Source organism: Sciurus vulgaris, assembly GCF_902686455.1.
Source record: "Sciurus vulgaris genome assembly, chromosome: 9".
In the NCBI taxonomy this organism is placed as follows: Eukaryota; Metazoa; Chordata; class Mammalia; order Rodentia; family Sciuridae; genus Sciurus; species Sciurus vulgaris.
The window spans coordinates 119,505,379-119,525,936 of NC_136469.1; positions in this window are offsets into that span (position 1 = coordinate 119,505,379).

Consider the following 20,558-nt stretch of genomic DNA (forward strand, 5'->3'; position numbering starts at 1 on the left):
AGAGGCCAGAGCTGGTATGGCCAGACCTCTCATGCCCCCTCACATATAAAAGAGTATTGGCTCTTGTGTGTTTATTGAGTAGATAAGTTCTATGGGTAATAGATAGAAATACCACCACCATCCTCCTCTGGCAGTTAACCCTTTTCTCCTCCATGTGGGACGTGGAAGAGAGGACCCCCACAGGCAGATAAAGTAATTGGCAAGGGATTTACAATTTTCTCATTCCCCCAAAAGAGATCATTGTCAAACAAGAATAACCTTCTGTTTCTCCTCATTTATTGACCACTATGAAATCATTACAAGGGAAGTGGTTTATGGTCATCACCAGATCTGATTATAAATATGAGTTTTCGCTTTCTTCCATGCACACAAAAATTTGTCGTTAGTGCTGAACATCTTCCAGACACAAGTTGAAATCGTACTATCCAACCTCCTGGGAAGTAAAATGTGACTGTGATTTCCTATAGTAAATAAAATGTGTGTGGAAGTAAGGTACATCACCTCCAAGGAGAAGCATTAGGAGACAGCAAGCAGCTTATCATGTCCACTCTTCCTGTGAAATGTGTGTCAACGTGGGATCCCCCTGCAAACCCATTTTTGACAAGTGACTTAAATGAAGATTCTGGTGTTTCTTAATATAGCAGTATTTACCAACACATACAAATGGAAACATAATTCGAATCAGATGCAGTATGCTTCTTTTTCATATTTCTGGATATAATGCCTTGAGTGATAATTCTTCATGATTATTCATGCTTTTGCATGTCTCATGAACAAAAGTACTGAATCTCTTTTGTTCTGGGCTATCATTTCAAGAATATTTATAAAGCAAATCGCCCTGGAAGATAGAAAGAGTGTCTTCCTTTGGGTGAAAGGGCGTATTTTCTAAACACTCTATTACAAAAAGATTCAAGTTCCCTGCCCCTGAAAGTAATCAGTTGTGAAGCAAAACCACTCCATGTACAGTGTCAATGGTCACCTACCTCCATGTTGTATTCATGAGACTCAGAGAACAAGGGAAATAAATGTAACCATGACATTCATGTACCCTGTGGTGTTAAGGGTAATGAAGTTTTTGATTCCTACCCATAAGTTCTATACCTCTTCCCAGCATTCTTGGTTAATTTGTTAGTTTACAAGTAGACTGAAATCTCAGATTCTTCAAAGTTTCATAACATGATATTTGCCCATTTTGAAAAAGTGAGAATATTGAAAAAAAAATAACTTTATAATATTAATAGAAGAAAAAAACAGGCGACAAATGTACATTGAATAGGAGGTACATTCATGCAAATAAGTTAGCATAGTGGTTATCCTCGGGCTTAAAGACTTTTAATTATACAGAAGCATTCATTACATATAGCAGGTGATCAATAAGTAGATGATTTTAATTAAATCACTTGATTTTATTGTCCAAATAACAGAATTAAAACTTATTTCACAATTCATGCCTAGACTTGCATTTGATTTTTACTGGTTTGGTTTTATAGAAATGATAATAGTTTATGATATTTTATTCATTTGACTATACTACTGTTTGATTTTAAGTAATAATGTTGAAAAAGTCTATAGTCAAACAGGTTATCCATCAGCACTATTATGCTGATTTACACATCTCTAAATTATGATACTTAATATATAAGACATTGATTAATTGATTATTAATGATTATGATTAAAGCAGAAAACAAAGAAAATGATTTCAAGAAAATATGCAGAAATTTAATTGATATAAATTGCATGAAAACATTGAAAAGGATGATTTCATGAACTTATAAAGCCCTTTTACTATTTTAGGCATATTCATATATATTAACCATCATTTTCTTCATATTAAACCTGCAAATTGTAACCAGAATTCCAGCATGTTTTGTTGGATGTAGCAATGAGGACTCTGGTAATGTATATATATTCCAATTAGCAATAGGATTTCCCGAGTCAAGGTATACCATTCTCTACAATATGTTAACTTCTTTTTTTTAATGTATGAGATTTGTCACATACACGCCCTGTCCATTTTGACACTGGCATCTATGAGTTAATAAATATTATTTTGATAAAAATAACCAATAATTAAATACCAAAAAATTAAATCCTGCTTCCTTATTAAAATGTGAAAATAAATTCCTAACTAGAAAACAGTGTAAAGCGCTAAGACATGCATGAAGAGTGGGCACCATCCAGAGACTTGGCTACCTAATATGTAATAAATGAAACTCTGTTCCTGAGGTTTGCAGAAAATGGGCAAAGGAATGTGTATCGTACTACAATGACCCCAAGAATATTATTCACTGAAAAATAATAGTTAAAACTACTCACTTTGTTGGGCAGTTATGATAAACAGAGGGTTATTGGTTACAAAAATATATTTAAATTTAATAGTTAAATGCAAAATTACTTAATACTCATCAAAATAGTAGTAATTTATCAAAAAACAAATGTAAGCAAGTACAATAAACTATAGGAGGTGCACTAAATCATCTTTTTATTTCCAAACTCAACTTACATATCATCTTCCCCTTCAAAAAACACAGGTAGAAAATTTCACGCACTATAACATGCAGACTCTGCACTATTTCCCAGCACAATGTACCTAAGTCTCTCTATGCATTACTGGTTTCCAATTTACAGCCATAACAGAATTCACATAATTTGTATCTCATTTATTTTGGAACTTAGCCTATAAATTACTTTCTATGCAAAGATGTAAATCCATTCAGAGTTTAATGCTGAGATCGAGATTCTAGGAAGAATTTTTGTTATCAGATGTAGTTTTGTTTTGTTGTTATTTTGCATGTTAAAAGAAACCCAGACATGTCTTATAGATAAAGCTCATAGCTATTTTCATTTTATTTCAAAGGATAGAACATTTCAAAGACAATTTATGTGAATTAGCAAATGTTCTGAGGCTTAGCTATCCTGCTGAGTGACTGAGGTGTTATCAAAGATATTTTCAGGCTTTCTACTGCCTTTAAGATGTTCTGTGTGCATTTTCTTGTGGGAGGCAACTTTAACCCTATTTGATTCAATTTTAGAGACTATTCATATAATTTTAAATAAAGATAAAAGTCAATACATTTAATAGTATTCTTGGCCTTTAGGATCTTAAAACGTGAGGGCTGTACTGAGATGGGGTTCATGAAATTGCTGAAGTCATTAAGGCAAAATTGAATGTTCAAGTAGAAGATGTCATTATTCTAAATCATAGTGACTAAACTATTTTTAAGTGTTTTCAGCTAAATGACAACCTCTCAAGTGGACCGTCTCTTTTCTTTTCCTCCTTCCTTCCTTCCTTCCTTTCTTCCTTCTTTTCCCTCTTTATCTTGAAAGTTTGCACAACCTATTTTATCAGCATGTTATTAATATTAACATTAATTCAGAACTTGTGTCATTTACATGAATACTGGTATGTTTCAGAGGTTTTACTATTGGGGATGGGGGAGTAGACTTATAAAACCACAGGGAAATTATCTTGTCTTTGGATCTTATTGAGACTCATGGAGCACCATGACGATATTTGAAGGAAATTTTGAAGGAAATAACTTATGTCTTTAAACATTTTTTTCAGTCTATGTAAGTATAAACCATGCCACGCCGAGGACTGATTTCTTTGGCTTTCCCTTTGTTTCAGTCACTGGAAAATCAATCTCTGCGATATGCTACATGGTATAATATGCCTGCTGATAGTTGTCAGCCCTTCCACTACCCATTGGCGGAAACTACACATTCTTAAAGATTTCTCTTCTGCATTACTTCCTCTGTGAAGTTCTCTGCAATTGACAATACTCCTTTTTCACCCCAATCCGTGTCATGAACAGAAATATATTGTTCAGTAATTTTTGCATACTCCTATAATTCTATAAACATATATGTAGAAAGGTCAATATTACATTTAAGGATTTCTGCCAGGTTTTCCTCTGCATCAACTTATTGGTTAATTCTAGTTCCTTTTCCACAGTACCAGAAATACTGTAACTTTATGATACTCCATGTATTACAAAAGTCTTTTTCAAATATCAACTGCTGTATTATTTTTTTCAAAATTTTGTCTCTTTATAAATCACTGTTGTTTTCTTGTTTTCTTGTTGCTCCTGTATTTGCTTTTGCCAGGGGTATAATTTCGTTGAATTTGAGATACAATTAACAAGGCCAAATAAATATAAGTTAAAATTTGTTGCTAATATTTTAAGTCTTATGCTAGTTATATCAAAAGGATATTAGACTACTATATCTAATATTCACCTTCTCAATTCATATTTGAGTAATTAATTATTTGATTTGAATGCCTCTTTTCAACTAATCAAATGATTCCAGTACAAGTGAACACTTGTGTTTCATAGTCAACAGGGTTCTTTCAATGTTCTTCACATTTTACATGAATAAAATTATTAATCACACTCAGCTTTTAAGCTTGATGTCTACTTGGTCAGTCAAACTCCAGTCAATTTTCTGATATGTAGTGTCAATCAGTGCTATTTTAATAGCATGTATTATGATGCGATGAATTAATATGCAATTCAAAATAGAATTGAAATGTACTATGTGGCACATATTGAATGCCCAAAGTAAACAGAGGAAAAAACTAAGATATTCCATCTTACATACATTATGCCCTATTATAGGTCATGTATTTTTTCAAAAGCATATCATTTCTTTTATGGTAAAAGAAACATACTGAAACCATCAAATAACTTGACTAGTATATTATCTATTTTTTATATTAATGAACTTTTATGACAATCCAAATTCTTATAAACAAAAGTTAATGTTATTAGAAGAAATGTGTTGTTATCATAATGTTTTAAATTATATTTGAAAAAATTTTGTCTTGTTTGCTTCCTATCCAGAGTTAATTTTCCTACTGTGCTTAACCAAATCCAAATTTTAATGATAATAATGAAGGAAATTTTTATTAGAATAGATACATGACTCATATCAATGTGAAATCAGCATTTCAATGACAAGCCCTTACATGGTGAAAGTATCTAAAGTCAGTTATAACATCTGTGCTCTTACGTTTAGCATATGTAAATATATATATATAATACATATATATTTTGTACATACCTATACAATTAGATAAATGTTAGTATATCTAATGATACTTCATAATTATTTAGAACCTATTATATAATACGACAAGTACCAGGTATTAAAAACAGCACAAGAATCCTCTGAGGTCATGGACTAGTACGGAAAACAATTTTGAAGAAATAATTCATAATATAACACAACGTAATAAAAGATGCTCATTATTCATTAGTAGAGTGAATACCAAAATGAGCACTGTTTTGAAAAAGAGAAGGGATTTCACAGATGACAATAGGTGACATCAAATTTTGAGTACAATTTCAAAAGTTCAGTGGGCGTTTGATAAGAATGAGAGTAAACAGAACTGAGTTGGTAGCTTCATTATTCTGTGGGCAATCAAGCATGAATTCTTGCAATTTTCCCTCTGTTTTATTTTTTTCTATTTTTAGCAGTTCACATTCATTGCCCAGAATACATAACTGATTTTTTTCATTAAAGGGAGCAAGGGAACTTAGATGGTGAGGAAAAGATGAGAGGACATGGTTTATAGGTGGAGGTGATGGTCCTCAGCATGGCAGGGAGTGTAAGAGTAAGAAAGCTCAGATAGGTAGCAGCAGCTTGGGTCTTGACAGCTCAAGACTTAACTACAATAGGTTAAAGTTGTACTAGATATGTGACACAAGCAGGTTCTAAGTGGCTTAAATTCTGATTTTTGGTTCATTGTTAAAATAATACAGTGTATAAAATTTTGAGTTTGGCACGAGTAGCCTTTGAGGTAATGGGTCTCACCCTGCAGGAAGCCTGGAGAAAATAAAAGAGGCTGTCTTTGGCTCATTTATGTAAGAGTATGCACAAAGAAATAATACTTCAATGATAGGAAAGATAGCTAAAATTAGTAAAATAGTGGGAAAAGTCAACCTCATTTTACCATTAACTGTGAATCTCACAGATTAGCAGCTTAAGTCTGACTATCCAGAAAGATTCCTTATTGATGACACATTCTTAATAAATATTATAACTTTAATTTATTGACTTAAAAGTTCCATACAGACATTCCAAAATATTGCCATATCTTTGCATTCAATAAGAACAAGTGATATTAAAATCATAACCACAAATTTATATTTACATTCACTCATAAATTATGTAGATCATATGAATTTGCTGAGAATAGAGATATCATTGCAAAAATCTCATCTTCTAGATGTGAAAAATTGTGTTGTGATGGCAGAAATTAAAGTACATAATCACACCTCTAAAGGATCAAGGCCAAGTGAAAACATTTTGTTAATCCATGCATTACATGTTTAAAACATAAATGGAAATCTTTCTCTGACCCATTTCTCTAACAACCATTTAAATACTGTGTATCTAATTCGAGCATTTTGACAGCTAATGCTTCTTGCACATTATGGTTAATGAACTTGGCAGCAGGTATAGAAGGGTGTGGGGGTGATTGAAATCATACAGAACAATCGTTCAAGAAAGAGATGGAGAATGAGGGAAACTTGAGAGATTTAATCTTCTGCAATTATTTATCAACCTTGTTTGAGTGAAGATACATTTAAAAACACAGAGTTACTATATCCCACTCCCCAGAATGATAAATGATATTCAATGATATATTTTTAATCACAGTACCCCCTTCTCTGAACAAATTAAATCCAAATCCCTGTTACCATTTCCATTAGAAAAAAACAAAAATATGAAAAATTCTTCAAGTGGCTTATTTCCCAACCAGTCCTATGGTTATAAACATTTAGGAACTTTGGATTTCTAATCTCTTGATTCTTATTGTCTTTGACCTACTCTGATCACCATTAACACACCATATCAAAGCTTAGTCTGTAAGCAATCTGGCCATAGAGAGCTAAGTTGCTTTTTTGTCACTTTTTCCCATTTGAGACTGTTATGGTTTGAATGTGGTGCCCCCAAAAGCTCATGTGAAAGACAATGCAACAAGGTTCAGAGGAGAAATTATTGGGTTGTAAGGGTCTTATCCCAATCAGTGAATTAATCCCCTGATAGGGATTAACTTGAGTGGTAACTAAAATGGTAGGGTGTGGCTGGAGGAGGTGGGAATTGGGGTATGGCTTTGAGTATATATTTGTATCTGGCAAGTGAAGACCTCTCTATCTGCTTCCTGATGATCATGTGAGCTGCTTCCCTCTGCCACACTCTCCCAATAAGATGTCAGCCTCACCTCAAGCCCCAAGGAATGGAGCCAGCCTTCTATGAACTAAGACCTCTAAAACCATGAGCTTTTCCTTCTTTTCAGTTGTTCTGGTCAGGTCTTTAAGTCACAGCAGCAAGAGTTGACTAAAACAGCGATTTTGTTGGAAAAAAGAACCAGCAGATCCATTCTCCATTTTGAAATGACAAGCATTTGTCTCCTGCCCATTCTTAGCTTCAGATATGGGCTCTTTTACATCCCACATGGAAGGACAAGATTGTCCATTATCATACACTTAAAAGAATGAGACTCTAATACAAAAAAAAAAAAAAAAAAAAAAAAACTGGAGATAAGAAAAAAATCTAAGAAATTGTGGAGCTGAAAACTCTAACCAGATGGAGATGGGAGAATAACAAATTGCTTTCCTTCCAACATTTCAAAGCTAACATAGAGATTAATATTCTAATAAAAATTTTGACTGTGTTCCTATTTCCTCTTTTAGGGCTGCAAGTCTGTTTTTCTGTAGTTGGAGAAAATAAAGAATAATTGTTTTCTTGCTGATATTCAGAGAGTGAATGTTTCTTTTTCTATAAAACAGATTTTCATAATTTACAAATAACTGAAAACTTTTGTGGCATATTTCTGTATATGGTGCATGGGACCATTAGAACTTCATTGTGGGCAGTGATACAAAGATATATCAGTCACTATTTTATTCAGTTTATCTTCTCCTCGTTAATTATTATTATTATGTTTTTTTTTTTTTTTTTGCTCTAATAAACCAAAGTTTTACAAAATCATCTACAAAGATAAAGCAGATCTTTTGTTTATGTTTTGGGACAAAGACCACGTCAAGTTTATATCGGGTAATGGTAAAATGATAATGACAAATTAAAACAAATGTTAACTGATTCTAACTATTTCAGTTTGACACCGTGGCTGTCTCCTGAGGCCTTCTTGCTCCAATTTGCTTGACCTTGGAAAATGCAGCCCCCTGAAGTCTTTTTGACATATGTTTAATCTCACATCTGCTCTGCAACATCATTCGGAGTCCTCTACAGCTAAAAGATGTCATTCTTCCAAGAGTCTTTCATAATTCTTAAATGAAGTTTTATCAATTCTTCTCACACCCATTTCTGATCTGTTAAATAAACAAAATATCTGTGATCCACTTCTGGAATCAATGCCAAAGTAAAATTTAATAAGCAAGATTTGGCTTTAAATTTTCTTCCATTTATTAGTACTTTCATTTTTGTACTAAGATGGTAGGTTTAATTTTTGTAGCTTTTACTGCAAAAGACAATTTGAGATTCTGTACTATAATTTTATTTACTCTGAATATATAACATTTTTCTTATATTAGTTTAAATATTTTGAATACATAAATAGTTCTGGAGATGATGTCGTGCAAATAAATAGCCCCTGAGTCCTAGAGTCAAACAACGTGGGTCTGATTTTTAAATTTGTCCTTGATAGCTCTGTGACATGTGCAAATTGTTTAACCTCTTTGGGCTTCTCATTCCAAACTGAGAGTGATATTAATTTTCCTTCTAGTGCTTTTTGAGATTATTTGGTGAAATAATGTATGTTAAGAACATGGAATAGATTTTGGCACTGATCAAGTGCTAAATAATATAATTTTATATTAGAATACTTATTAAATAAAAAATAGTGAAATATTTGTTTTTATATTTGCATTAGTTTGTTTTTTATCTAAAGTGTATTTATAAAAACACACACATATAAAACAAAATATTATGTAAAAATTATTTTGATTTCAGTAAACATGTAAAATATGTAGAATATGTAGAAACTCATGTAGGATACTGAACTTAAAAGGGAGTTGTTTGTAGCAATCAGTCTTGGGGAAAACTACACTTGCCCCCAAAATATTGCTACAAAATAGACTACTGAAAAAGGTATATTTGTCACAAACTTAAAAAAGATTACTAAATATAGAAATTTTAAGAATGACCTCAAACTTGTATACAACCTAAAAAATCCACTGCAGATTTATTTCTAACTTTTTAAAACACTACAGTAACTTTTAAAAATTGCATAATATACAAATTGTATTTCATAAACATGCATAATTTCCAAATTAATAGGTACCTGAAAAGTTGAGTATGGTATTATATAAAATATATAGGTTTATAAGACTTAAGGAATTTAGTGGACATTATTTTACATATGAATTATATTTCTTTGGTAAAAACTACTGAAATATGGTCTTGCTATAATTTATTAAATTTAAATTAAAGGACTGAAATGTGTATATTGAAGAGTTGTAGCAAACACGTTTCACCCATAGTATTATCAAATAATAGAACAGTTTTGTGTCCTCAGAAAGTTTTCCTGATTTCCCTTCCATGCCAATTTTTGTGCCTACTAGAAGAAACCATTGGTTGAATTTTTGCCACTATTGATTAATTTTTCCTATTCCAGAACATTATGAAAATCATGCAAAATATCCTCTCATGCCAGACTTTAAAAGAAGCATATTTTGGGGTATCAGCAGCATAATTACTCCGCATAAGTTTTTCAAGATTCATTAATTTTATTGCATGTGAAAGTAGTATTTTTCTTTCAGTACCACATTTTGTATATAAATTTTGATGCTGGATATGTGAACTACTTCCAATTTTCAGCTTAACAAATAGAGTTGCTATGAATAATCATGTACAAAAATTTTTGTAGACAGAGTTTTCATTTATTTAGTGAAAATGGTCCCTTTATAGTGGATAAATAAATGGATTTTAAGATCATAAGGTGGGACACATTTTACTATAGTAGAAACAGCAAGAGAATTTTCCAAAGATATTTAACCATTTTATTCTTCCACCAGCAAGGGATAAGAATTTTGATTGCTTTGATAGTAATGCTCAGGATTGGAAGTTTCTCATTTCATTTATTCTACTGGGTAGGAGCCATGATTTGTCATAGTGATTTTAATTTCTTTAGGAATGACTATAAAACTGAGCACTTTTAAAGCCTTTATCTTATATTAGGAAGTATCTACAAGTTTTTGCCCTCTTTTGAAGAATTGTCTATTTTTTAATTTGAGTTTTAAAATTTCTTTATGTATTTTTCTAAAATTCATATTTGTCAGCTATAAATATTTGGAGCTTCTTCCGTTCTAACTTATCTATTCATTTTGTTAGAAGAATGTTTTGAAATCACAATTTTTAAAATTTCTGCTTTATCAACATTTTTGTTATGTATAGTCCTTTCTGACTTCCTTAGGAAATATTTTGACAATCTAATGGTATAAAGATTATCCTTTAGAAGTTTTACACTTTAATGTTTAGGATTAGGTCCATCTCAAATTGTTGTTTTGTTTATAATGTAAGACAAGTATTTGAATTCATTTTATTTATTTTTTCTTTCTTTCTTTCTTTTATTTATTTATTTTTGTTATTTGGCTATTCCTCTATCATTTATTGCAAAGACTTTTGTTTCCTCATTAAATTCCTTGCACTCTTTTGTAAAAACTCATTGACCAAATGTGGGATCATTTCTAGGCCAAGCTGTTTTGAAACTAATTAAGATAAATTTCTACATTTAATTATTTTTTAAGTTTGTATTGGGTATTTTATTCTTTTCATTTCTATATTAGTCATGGAATTACCTTGCCCGTTACAAACAAAAACCCTGCAGATATGTTTATTCTTTCCCTGGTGAATCAACAACAACAAAAAAATCTGTCATCTTTCTTAAAGAAAAGTATACTTTTGGTTCAGGACCTTTCATCTTTCAGTCACTTTATTCAAATCTCAATTCTGGTCCTTACACTATGCAACACGTGGGGTTATTACTGTAGCAGAGAGTGCTAATATATCTTAGAAGTTCTAGCCTCAAAAAATAACCCAGAATATATCACCTTTTTCTCAGTTTTCTGAAAGAATTAGTGAAATCAACTTTGTTTCTTAAATAGCTAATATTTTCACTACTGAAAGAATCAGGTCTGGGGTTTTATTTATAGGAAATTTGAAATTATTATTTTATTTTTTAAATAATATAGATAATTCAATTTTCCATTTCTTATTTTGATATCTCTAATAATTGCTATATTTCAAAGAATTTTTGTCAACATTTAAAAATAAATGACATAATTCCATCTACCGTATTCCCCTTTATCATATTCCAAAGATATTTCTCATTTCCATTTTTTAAAAAAATTTCATTTTGTGAGATGATCATATGATTTTTGTCCTTAGTTTTATCTGTATGATGAATTGCATTTATTGATTTGCACATGACTCCGTAGCTTGAAACCAATTTGATCATGGTATATAATCTTCTCAATGTAATGTTGAATGTGGATTGCTATTATTTTATTAAGAAAATTTGTATCTAGTTCATCAGTGATATTTGTTTGTATTTTTCTTTCCTTGATGTATTCTTGTCTGGTTTTGGTATCAGGATGATACTGACTGCATAGAATGAGTTTGGAAGTGATTCCTCCCTTTCTGTTTCATGGAAAATTTGAGGAGTTTTGGCATTAGTTCTTCTTTAAAGGCCTGATAGAACTTACCTGAAAATTCATATCATCATGGATTTTTCTTTGTTGGAAGATTTTATTTCTGCTTCAACTGGGGAGATGGGTGTTTTGAAATCACCCAGTATTGTATTCAGATGTATCTGAGTCTTTAATGCAAGAAGAATTTGTTTTATGTATTTGGATATATTACCTCAGTATTTGGGGCATATTTATTTACTATTCGGTATGTCTTCTTGTAGGACTGTTCCCTGTACCAGTATTAAGTATTCTTTTTTCTTCTAATAATTTGTTTCTTGAAATCTGCTTCTTCAGATAGGAAAGTAGGTACCCCGGCTTATTATAGGACTCCATAGGCACCTGCAGTCTGTGGCTATGTAATTAAGTTTCTTTCAAATATTATATAGTTGGATTTTGTTTTTCAATCCATTCTGCCAGTATATCTTTTACTTAGAAAGTTGAGATCATTTACATTCAGAGTTTTTATAGGGAAATTTTTATTATTTCCTGATTTTGATTCATTCTATATATTTAATGCAATATTAATTCTTCTTCGCATAACTGCTCTTCCAGTAAGCTTCATCCATTTGGGAACTATGGTGTTTGCTTTTAAGTTCATCTACATGTAGTATTTCTCTACATATTTTCTGTATGCTGGCATAGTGGTTATGAATTCTCTTAGTTTTGCCATATCATGCAAAGATTTTATATCATTTTGATTTTGAGGAATAGTTTTCCTGGCTGTAGCAATTTGGGTTGTAATTATTTTCTGTCATAGCTTGAATTATTGTATTCCATGTATGGTAAAGTCCGAGCTGAGAAGCCAGAAGTAATTCTTATTGGTTTATCTCTAAATGTGACCTTACAATTCTCTCTTATACCTTCAAATGTTCTACCCTTATTCCTTTTGTTAGGCATTATATTGTAGAGAGATTCTTTTTGTATGTTGTCTAACTGGAATTCTATATGTCTTTTGTATGTTGCTGTCCATCTCATTCCTTCTGCTATTATTTCACTGAAAAGTTTCTTAAAGACATTAGTCAATATCTCCATACCCTCTTTAATTCCAATGACTCTTGTTTCATTTATTTAAGTATTCATGGTAGTGTATTATATTTATACATAAGTATAAATATAATTTATATTTATAAATTATAAATTTATAAGTTGGGTTCATTTATACATAATCTTACATACATGGAATACAATTTGCTCCATTTTGGGTCCCTTTATTAAGTTTCATCTCTCAATGTTTCTTCAGTGTTCTTGTGTATTCTCATCATGGTCTCTGCTTCTTCTCTTTCCCCTCCTTCTCTTCCTCCTTTTCCTCCTCCTCCTTCTTCTCTTTCTTTACTGCTAATTGTTCAAAATCATATATACTGTCTTTGAGGCATGCGACTATATTTTACACATAATCTAATGTATTGGTGAAATTGTCAACTAAATTTTGTATTTTATATTTTGTTTCTTTTATTTTCAGTAATTCTGATCATTTGGTTTCTTTATAGAATCTTACTTTGTTGAAATGGTCTTTAACCTCCTGTATTTTCTCTATTAATTTCTTACTTCTTCTTTTAGTTTGCTAATATTTGAATAATCAATGTTTTATTGGATTTTTCTGAAATTTCATGCCCTTCAGTGTCTGTTTTCCTTTATTGGGGGGTTGTAAATTTGAAGCAAAAATGTTTGCCTCTTTCTTCATATTTTCAGAGGTCCTCGATTTGTACATCTGTTGAATAGATTCCTCTTCCTCTTTTAAGTGGAAGCCCTTTTGTGAGTAGATATTACTTTATAATAAATCCTGTGCTAGAAGTATATGCTAACTTCAATATGTGGGCTCAGTGTAATTCAAGTGTTATTTAGAAGTAAACCATGGATCAACATATGCTTCAAATGTAAATGTTAATCATCTCTACAACTCAAATACAACTTGTTATTCACCAGTTTCTTCACCTGTTTTATGTATGACTGATCTGACTTGAATCTCATCACTTATTCTAAATGTCCCTGTCTGTGTACTTATGAGAGATAAGTGAAAGCCTTAGTCTATCTTTTGGTCACTCCTTTGCTTGGCAAGGGCAGGGATGGAACCTTCCTTTTCACTCTATTCAGTCCTGGTCCCAACTCCCTGTCAACTACACTACTTATTACACTGATCAATCTTCAATTTCAAATGAAAGCAATGCTTTTTCCCCACTCGGCAGAGTCCCAGCAGGATCCCCACTCCCTCATTGCTCAGATTGGTTCTGGTATGTGCACCCATTGATATAGTGAAAAGTGGATTATAAGTGATTTCTTAGTCTAAGACACTCAAAAGGTAAGGGTACCAAGTACAGGGAAAAAATGTAAAATGAAAAAGAGGGAAAGAAAATGGGAGAGAGAGAGAGACAGAGAGGGGACCCAGGATTTTCTGGAAAAAAAAAAATGGTAAGCTGCAGGAATTCAGAGTCTGTTGACCTGTTGACTCAGGAAGTCCAGGAAGACCAATGAATGAGTTTCTTCAAAGGGCCTGTGGTTCCCCTGCTCTGATCACCTATGCCAAGGAGATCAAATACCTTTGTTGATGATCGCTAGTTCTGTCTACATCCAGAAACCTCCAGGACCATCTCCCTGGAAAACACAACCCAGGCTTTCTGATTTATTATCTACTCAGATTTCTGTTTTGGTGATTAACATGAGTTTTTCTTAAGTTTGGTGGGACATGTTCTTCTTTTTGTGAGAGGAGTGTTCCCCTTCTCTCACTGAACCACAATAGCTCGACAATGCCCCCATCTGTAGCCTTAGTTAATTTTCTGTCTAAAAATCAATATTTTTCATTTTCTTCTGCCTAATAACTCACTCAATTATCTTCCTTCTTTCCTGCCCATTTTCTCTACCTCAGTTTGCCCCAGAAGAACTGGGGAGCTACTAAAGCACTATGGATTTCTCTTTTCTCTTTCATCTTTTCTTTTGGAAGTAAAAAGTTCTCCTTGCTATGTTTTGAGATCACAGTCAGATTCTTCTTTTTTCACTTGTCTTTTTAAGAGAAATATTGTATGCATTAATGAAATGAATAAATAACTGATGTATAATAGGAAAGACAGAAGTTTCTTCTGGACTGAGGTGAATGGAAAACACCCCATCTCAGAAAACAATGCTCCACATTATGCAAACACAGATAATTTACCCAAATTATTACAGGCATTTCATTTATTATTGAGAAGATTAAATAAGGATCTTAATGGGTTACAAGCAGTATTTAATCTCTATTTTATAGTGAAATGCAGGCTTATTCCTACAGAGTTTTAATTTATACTGTTATTCTAAGATCATACTATCCATTATCCCTACACGATGAAAATAATTGGTCTTGATTTGGAAAAATAGCTCATAATAATCAAATTAATGCTAGTTTCAATGTCGCTTTCAAGCATTATAGAATGAGACTACCCTAATCTCTAAACAAAAGTGAGGCAATCAGACAGTTTTGCACTTCAAAGGGACTGGCACAGCTGGCAAATTGATCAACATAGATGTGGGTCCAAAACAGATTAAAAAAAAATCCATCACGTTTCCCACCTGTACAGAAACTCCTTGATTCCATAGGGAACAGACTTTTATTCAAAAGCGAACTGTGAAGTTAGAAAATGAAAGCTTTAAAGCTCTTTCTGGTTCCAAGAGGACTGAGAATGCTAAAGATTAAATTATCATTTCAAAAGCAGATAAAACAAGTGATAAGAGCCTCATAGGACTACAACCCAAGTGTGCAGTCCAGGAGTGACCAAAGCAACTTTTATGTAACTTAGACTTTCCTTTCAGGAGCCACCAAGTCTTCTCTAATTTCTAACACACATCTCATTCTGTTTCTTCTGTTTCTCTGTGTCTTCTTTCTTTCCTTAGTGTCACTATGTGTGTTTCTGTTTAATGTACATAAGGGGTAGGTGGAGTCAGAATCATGAACTCTGATTCTTTGGGCATATATGGACAAAAAAAAAAGAAAAGAAAAAGAAAATCTATTCACACAATTTTTTTAGAATCTAAAAGCCCTTAAGTGCACATACTTCCAAAATCTCTAATTTCTTATCTTAGAATCTATGAGTAAATATTTTATATTTTCCTCATTCAAAAATAGACAAAGTAATATAGATATGAATTAAAGAAACAAGTTTGATAAAAATCAGCCTTTTTTGTATGAAGATGGTAGTTGTTTTTCACCACTCCAAATATAATTAAGTAGAAAAGCTAAACCTAGAATTAAAAGCCAAATTTATTCTTTGATTTCTTTAATTAAAAATTTTATTCCTATCATCAAACAATTACTGTGTGTCCATTTGATATACAATAGGCTTTCTGGTACTTGGTTTATGTAACAGAAAAACTCAGAAGTGAGTTCTATCATTGGGATAGGCTGAATTTTTATTCAACTAAATAAGGAAAAATGATAATGAAAAATTTAGTATCATGGGTTTATTCTTCCTCTCCTTTTAAAATTACCTAAAATAACAATATTATACTAAATTACTTTGTAATTATCCCTCCTTTCTACTGGGAGACATATCTAATTCTTCTATAGCATGGCTACCTGGGGTTCCCTCTTCAGACAGGACTTATAAAAGGCTTGTCCACAAACTGAGCACTGACTTGAAGGGCGAGTATATTGTTCACTTTTATTCCTCTTCATGGAAAAATCACTAGACTGTGATAAGGACCATTTATAATAAATTTTCCTCAAAGGAGCACAAAAGGGTCAATGAACAGGTCCCTCTCTTTTCAAAAACAAAAAGAAAAAGAAAAATATTAAAGTCTTTTTAAAAGGTTTTCCCACAAGGTCTTTGTGAGCACTGTTTCTTTCATTTATTGCTATATTGTAAAATGTATCTCACTGAGAAACTTGTACCCAGCTTTTGGTTTGATTTAATTGAGAACAATGTTTAGAAACCTCAATTTACTGTTTCCCTCTGTGGTGCTAATAGGAGGAAGAAAAAGGGAATCGTATTTATTGTTAAGTGTGGTTTAAACAGATAAAGATCTGATCAAGAGTCACTAGCAACAATACCCTAGGAGTTATAGGAAATGATATTGACCCTTGGCAATATGTCAGGAAAGATACATAATCAAACATGCCAAAAACTAATGTGGTGTCTTAGAAATGGTGTGCAGAAACTGCTTTGCAAGTTAAGAAAAGCCATAGATGATTTCTTGTAACAAGCAGGAAAACTTTAGAAGTTGGTTAATTTCAGTAGTTTTTGAAGATAAAACTATTTATAGTTTAGAGATTGTAGTGAGAAAATTCTAGGATAAAGGACAGCATGAGAATTAGAACAAAAACAAATATTTCAATAAGTATCTCTGTAGTTTTGACTGAAGTGATAGTGAGCAGTAAGTCTTAAAAACTAGCTAACGCTGGACCTCCAATGTATTGAATGTCCAAAATATGAATTTATTCAGTTCTCGTGGCAAAGCAGAATTACTGAATCTTTAACTTAGATTGTTAATCTAAGAACATCACTGCAAAATGTCCACTGTGATAGTGACCTGGGAAATTAATAATGTATGTGATGTTCTCAAAGGAACAGAAGCAATCGTCTGTCTTTATGTCCGTATACTACTTTATTAAAAATTGATTTACTGTTAATTTGATATTGAGCTTAATATATTATAGTTGTTTACACATTGGTTTCCAGAATAAACTGAGAATTTGTAATGAGCAGAGATTCTGCCTTGACTACCACCACATCCTTAGGTGAGAAGAATGGTAGACCTACGTACACAGAAATCCCATCAAGGAATGATTGTTGGAAGAAAAATAAAACATTAAAAAGTAAACATGAAGTTTTGAGTGACTTGGAGAATAGTGATTGACATAAAAAGTTACAGTAGGATAAGGCCCTGGCTTCAGGTAGAAAGAGAATGAGTTCAGTTTGAAATACATTAAGCAGAAATAAAAAGAAATACTCAGATCAGAAATATTGAAAGGGCAATTGGGAATTATCATTAGTTGGACTGAGGCTCCAAGGAATAAGCTAAAGTTATAAACAAAACTTCAAAGTCAATAAGGTTAAGAAGTAACAGTGAGAGCCAATGCCTACAGTGTCTCTGCAGAAAGCTATCAAATTTAGGGCTTATAATTCTGAAATAATATTTTAGATTTATGATTTATTTTAAAATAATAATGTAAGAATTAGCAAATCAGAAGTAACTTTATATATATTGAATAAAACATTTCTAGAGTAAAAAACAGAACTTTAGAAGATATAGAATCATAGATTGATGTAGGGAATGCAAATTTGGTAACTCATCCAGTGAAGAGCACACTAAAAAATTGAGACTGGCCATGAAGGAGGGATAGTACTCATGCAGTAAGACGACAGAGTGAGAAGTTTAAAGCTCAGAAGCATTTTATTAAGAATAGCAGATAGCAGGATTACTTTATAGATTCTATAATAGGAATAATCAGAAGAATCTGTAATAGAGATAATGAAAGACTATACTTTGAAGAACTTTGTAGGCCAAAGCAAGGATTGTCTCTTACAAGTCTGAGAAATAAGGAGCCGCTGGAGGGTTTTGAGTCAATATGATGTGATATGGAAAACATTTTAGTGAAATTATTCAGTTTTCTGTGTTGAGAATGGGCAGGGTCTGTTGGTGGGAGCTCCGAGATCGGCTTGAAGCCAACACCCATCACCTAAGCAATTAAAGATGGTGCTTTGAACAAGAGGGGCAATGAAGAAGGTGAGAAGAGACATTGAGTTTAGAATGTTGTTAAATTAGAGAAAATGGCATTTGGTCAGGTTTTTTTTTTTTTGGTATGAGATAAGGAGACATGAAATAAGTGTCAAAAAATTTGACCTAATAATTGGAAAGGTAGATATAAATGCTTTCAATAGAGATGAAACTTCCTAAGTTTCATTAGTAAAAATTTCTCAGAAAATAATATTTTTCTGATATCTCCTCTCTTCTGTCTTCTCTTTTCTCTTTCTGTTTATCACTTTGAACATACATTCTTTTACTGTTATCTTATTGTAGTCTCTAGAGACTTTCTAGTCTCTAGAAAGTTCACAATTTCTTTTTCAGAATTTGATAAGCTGATACATAGGAAATAATTTGCCTTCTTAAAAAAACACAAAATGAAAGCTGTCCCCAATTATTTAATATTTTAAAAAATAAGTTAAATATTAAAAATAATACTATTCATATTACACTGTGAAACAATAGCACTTAGTAGCAAATATGCATTTCTTTTGTTTTGGGCATACTTGGATTTAAATCTCATTTCTCCTCTAGTCAGTATAAACTCCTGGCCAAGTATGGTATATTTTCAAAACATGTTTTTTTGAAATAGACAAAGTAGGAAAATTAGTGTTACTATGGCATAGATTGTTTGAAAATCAAGTTAAAAATTGGCAGGACTTAATATACAATGTGTTAGTCAGCTTTTCATCACTGTGACCGAAATATGTGACACAAACAACTTGGAGGAGCAATGATTTATTTTGGCTCATGCTTTCAGAGGTTCTAGTTCATGATAGGTACCTTCATTTCTCTGGGACTGAGGTGAGGCACAACAACACGATGGTAAGGCATTGTAGAGGAATGATACTCAGCTCATGGCAGCTAGGAAAATGAGAGAGAGAGAGAGAGAGAGAGAGAGAGAGAGAGAGAGAGAGAGAGAGAGAGAGAGAGAGAGGAGAGAGAGAGAGAGAGAGTTTAAGAGAGAGAGAAAGGGCAGGGCAGGTATATAAAATAGTTCCCAAGAACATGCCCAGTCCCAGTGACTTTCTTTCTCCACACCATACCCCACCAGCCTACCTTTTCCACCACCTCTAGAAGGCCATTCAGCTCTCAATGGATTAAAGAGTCTTTGTGATCCAATCATGCTCTAAAAGTCCACTTCTGGATTACTGCAGCAGGGACTGAGTCTTTAAAGAGCCTTTGGGGTACATTCCAGATCCAAACCATAACATACAGTGAGAATTCCAAAGATTTTAAATAAAGCCATTATTTAACCATGAATAAAAGCAATGAATCTCAGAGTCAGTCTTTCAAACTTAAAATACTATTCTTTACTCTCCTTCCAAATAGTGGAAGATCAAATAGTTACCACAATCATTACTAGAGAGTAAAAACTGATACCCTATAGAGATAAAAATATTCAGAGAACACTGGGAATACTGCTATATAAAACATCAATTGTAATATTTAAGTTAATATAAGAAACACTTATTCAAACTTATATCTTGGCATATGTAGTTTTTTTTGCTGGTGAGAGATTTACCTCAAAGATCCTTCTAAGATTTTTAAGTTTGCATGTATAAAAATAAAATAAAAAATTTTTTTAAAATATTCTGAATACTATAATTTTATCAGAAATACTTTGCAAACATTTTTCCTCTACTATAACTTTCCTGATAGGGTCTGTTGAAGTGCACAAGTTTTATGTTTTGATGAAGTTCAGTACATTTAGCTTTTCCTTGGTTGCTTGTGCTTTTGGTGTCATTGAAAAAAAAAAAAGAAAGAACATTTCTCAATTCAAGGAGAGGAAAAAAATATTTTTGAGACATTTTATTATTTTAGTTCTTACATTTAGGTCTTTGTCCAATTTCAAGCTGATATTTGTATATTCAGTGGAGTTTGGGTCTAATTCATGTCCAGTTGTCTCAGCACAATTTGTTAAAAAGAATATTCTTTGCCCATTAAAATGTTTTGTCACTCTTGTAAAAAATCGACTGGCCATAAACGTTTGAGTTCACCTCTGGAATCTGCTTTATTTCGTTCATCTCTTTGTGCACTTAAGGCCAGACCCATACTGTCTTGCTTAGCATGAGGTTATCCTGTAGAAATTGGGACAGTTTTTGTTTTAAGTTCAGATTTGTTTCTG